The sequence below is a fragment of the Rattus norvegicus genome, chromosome 12, assembly GCF_036323735.1.
Source record: "Rattus norvegicus strain BN/NHsdMcwi chromosome 12, GRCr8, whole genome shotgun sequence".
Lineage (NCBI taxonomy): Eukaryota > Metazoa > Chordata > Mammalia > Rodentia > Muridae > Rattus > Rattus norvegicus.
This window is the reverse complement of record NC_086030.1, coordinates 9,185,842-9,190,098: the sequence shown is the minus strand read 5'-3', so window position 1 is coordinate 9,190,098 and position 4,257 is coordinate 9,185,842. Positions and strand designations below refer to the sequence as shown.

The following is a 4,257-nucleotide window of genomic DNA, read 5'->3' as shown; positions in this document are numbered from 1 at the left end:
GCGAATAAGCTTAGTTTTAAGTGGGACTAGACGGTAAAAAGCATACTTTTCTATATAGACAAAACATGCGTTTCCCAGACTGATTCACACATTCTTGGCGAATTGTGTTCATACCAAGTGGGAAAAGCTTGTAGGAAGTTTACTTTGAAGATAAACACACAGCTAGTGTTTCGCAAAGTGAATTGCTGTTACTTGGTGAATAAGTTAGTTTTAATTGGGAATAGACGGTAAAAAGCATACTTTTCTACATAGACAAAACATGCTTTTCCCAGACTGAATGGCACATTCTTGGCGAATTCTGTTCATTCCAAGCGGGAAAAGCTTGTAGGAAGTTTAATTTGAAGATAAACACACAGCTAGTATTTCACAAAGTGAATTGCAGTTACTTGGTGAATAAGCTTAGTTTTAAGTGGGAATAGACTGGAAAAATTCATAGGCAAATGGAGGGAACTGGAAAATATCATCCTGTGTATGAGGTAACCCAATCACAGAGCTCTTGAGCTCCTGAGCTGAGAACAGAACCCAGGCCCTTGTGTTTGCTAGGCAAGCGCTCTACCGCTGAGCTAAATCCCCAAACCCTCTCCTTCTCCTTCTCCTTCTTAACCTCTTCCTCCTCCTCCTCCTCCTCCTCCTCCTCCTCCTCCTCCTCCTCCTCCTTCTCTTTCTCCTCCTTCCTCTCGTCCCTCTCCTACTCCTCCTTCAATCAAGATTATAATGTATACAGTTATGTGGTGCCAGTGATTTAGGTTAAGGCTGAATCTTGCTATGAATCCTTGCTGGCCTCGAATCTGTGGTCCTTCTGCCTCAGTCCCTGAAGGTCTGACATTACAGGTGTGTACCACTACACTGGGGTGTTAGGAATTCTTTCCATAGTCATAACTTGACATCTGTCCTTGAGAAATCGCTCTCACTAAAGTCCCATAAAACCGTATCAAAGTTTAGATACCTAAATATAGAAAATCCTTTGCCTTGTAGGTACGAAAACTATGACTTTCAAGACTTTAAGGTCTGAGTTGTCAACTTAGAAATATTCACATATACAGGAAAGTGTTCGAATCTGACCCGGTGCAAAGAAAACATAGCTCCCTAGGATGTCTAAATTCCCTAGGTGTTCCTGGAAAGTCCAAAGCTTATATAATTAGTGAATCACTCCTCTGCTATGTACACAGGGATTAAGAGTTACATGAACTTGTTTCTAAATAGCTTCCAGGATGAGAGAATCCTTAATATCTAAGAAATCACACTCGGGCTTGGTAGTCAGAGAGCTATGCCAGTCAATCTTCAGGGATGGGCTTAGACATTAATGCCCATCTACGAAAACAAAATGAATTTTGCTTCTCAATTCTGAAGTTATGTGTAGTGAAGAAGGACTGAAAAGAACATAGAGAGGAGAATGAGAAACCTTTGGGAAGCTAGAAATTAATTCTGTGAACATCGTGTCATTTCCGTTTCTCTTCTGACATTTTATCAAAGGAATATAAACCTATTTATAGACACAGCGAGAATACGGCAGATACATAGGTGAATGCCAGCAACAAACCTGTGAACTGAGAACGGGACCCCAGTTGAAGGAATCAGAGAAAGGACTAAAAGAGCTAGAAGGGACTTGAGACCCCATAGGAACAACACCACCAACCAACCAGAGCTTCCAGGGACTAAACCACAGCAGGACTTAATGGCCAACATCAGCTCTAACCATGATTCTACTTCCACATCTAACAGATTCCATGAATCATAACCTTTTAGTACAGATTTTAACTTCCTACAAAGGAATGGTTCAACCAGAGGAACCTTTACACAGACCAGCTGACCCGGACCTGCCTCTGTAGATCAGCTGGCCTCTTAAATCACAGCTCCACCTGCCTCTAGAGTTCTGGCATTAAAGGTGCGCACCACCACACTAGGCCAAGTCTTGTTGTTAATCAAGCTACTACTTTGTTTAATTCCGTTTTCTGAAGGTGGAGTTGGTATGAAAATAAACTACTGTATTTACTTGATAATACATCAATTCTGATGGGGTTGGTTTTAAACTATCCAATACATTACAGACTCTGCTTAATCTGAAAGGTTATGGTTTCAGGAAAATGTTCAGGCTGATGGCCTCTCATCAACCTGTGTTTTCACGTTCAGCTCTTTTGAGTATTAAAAGCAAGCTAAAACAGACAGGTTATGTAAGTGTTTTATGCATACACTGCATACAAACACACACACACACACACACACAAGCCAGAATGGTCCTTCTGTGTCCCAGTTAAAGATAAGTTCTGACTTGAGTCATGACTGTAAAATCTCCCTAGCGTTTAAGAAAAGCTGTTCTTCAAGCCGAGGAAATACAACATGGTGTCAAGTACTCTACTGTTACAGGAAGCAACTACAGAGAGCTCTCACTCGCTCAAAGGAGTCAGTGCCTTTTGACGCAGAACGAAAACCAAAAATCTCCCAACTACTGCCAATACTTTCAAAACTAGCATATCAGACTTGATTTTCATCAGGATGCTATTTGTTCCACACTAGTAATTCAAAACCCAAGATCCAGATCATATATATATATATATATATATGTATATATATATATATATATGTATATATGTATATATAATATGTGTATTTATATATGCAAACAATTATTGTACTTCATTTCGGTATAAGAATGCCAAGTCAGCCACTCCTCATAGAAGGCGATGACAATCTGAGGCCACTTCATATTCGCCTCCTTTGCTTGTCAGCAGCATCTCTCTTCTTCGATTTGCTCTCATCGGATTCACTATCAGATAAAGATTTCCTTTTTGGACCATCGTTTTCTTTACCAGCTTTTCGAGAATGAAGAAGTGCTTCAATTAATTCTGGACAATCTAAATTTTCTCCTGGTACCCAAGTATTATAGGCATGTGTAAACCCCTTCCACTTCACGAAATAGTTCACTACACAATGGTTCAGTACTTTTTCTACCACAAATTCTTCAGGCTCAGCCTCTTCAACTCTTTTACTCTTTCCATTCTGGTTTTTTTTTTCCCATTTTTTGCAATGTAGTTTTATTGGAGGCCATTTTTAAAATTTAATCGGAGACTTGAAGCGCGCTCAGATGTTCAAGGCCGCGGATTCTGCAGAGTCTCCCGACTGTGTGCTTCAGCTCAGCCACATCCTAGAGGAGGGGTTCCTCTGACATTTTTAAAGTCTATTTTTAGGGTTGGGGATTTAACTCAGTCGTTGAGCACATGCCTAGCAAGCACAAGGCCCTGGGTTCGATCCTTAGCTCTGGGGAAGGAAAAAAAAAAAGACAAAATAAAAGTTGTAAAGTCGGGCTGGAAGGATGGCTTAGTGGTTAAGAGCACTGACTGCTCTTCCAGAGGTTCTGAGTTCAAATTCCAGCAACGACATGGTGTCTCACAGCCATCTGTAGTGAGATCTGATGCCCTCTTCTGGTGTGTCTGAAGACAGCTACAGTGTACTTACATATAAGAAATACATCTGTTTAAAAAAAGTTGTAAAGTCTATTTCTGTTTGTTGGTTTGGTTTGGTTTGGGATGGGTTTCTTAAGGTTGCTTTGTTGTTTTGGTTTCTGTTGGTTTGTTACGCACATGGTCTCACTGTGTATCCCTGCTGTCCTGAAATCACTGGCTCCTGAGCTCCTGAGCTCCTGAGCTCCTGAGCTCCTGATTTTGATTGCCTGGCAAGAGCTCTACCACTGAGTTAAATCCCCAACCCCTAAAAGCCTACAGCACCCGGTATCCCAGGTGGTCTCCCATCCACGTACTAAGCATGCCCGACCCTGCTTAGCTCCTGAGATCAGACGAGATCGGGCGCGTTCAGGGTGGTATGGCTGTAGGCTCTTCTGACATTTTTTTAAAGGAATATAAAACTATTCATTGACACAGCCAGAATACGGCAGATACATAGGTGAATGCGAGCAACAAACCAGTGAACTGAGCGCAGGACCCCAGTTGAAGAAATCAGAGAAAGGACTAAAAGAGCTTGAAGGGACTTGAGACCCCATATGAACAACACCACCAACCAACCAGAGCTTCCAGGGACTAAACCACAGCAGGACTTAATGGCCAACCTCAGCTCTAACCATGATTCTACTTCCACATCAAACAGATTCCATGAATCATAACCTTTTAGTACAGATTTTAACTTCCTACAAAGGAATGGTTCAACCAGAGGAACCTTTACACAGAACAGCTGACTCGGACCTGCCTCTGTAGATCAGCTGGCCTCTTAAATCACAGCTCCACCTGCCTCTAGAGTTCTGGCATT

At 41.7% G+C, this 4,257-nt stretch overlaps 1 pseudogene; it reads right to left on the bottom strand.

Moving 5' to 3' along the window:
* Positions 1-3,710: 3,710 nt before the first annotated feature.
* On the bottom strand, positions 3,711-3,828 carry LOC120096064 (5S ribosomal RNA; annotated as a pseudogene).
* Between the last annotated feature and the right edge of the window lie 429 nt (positions 3,829-4,257).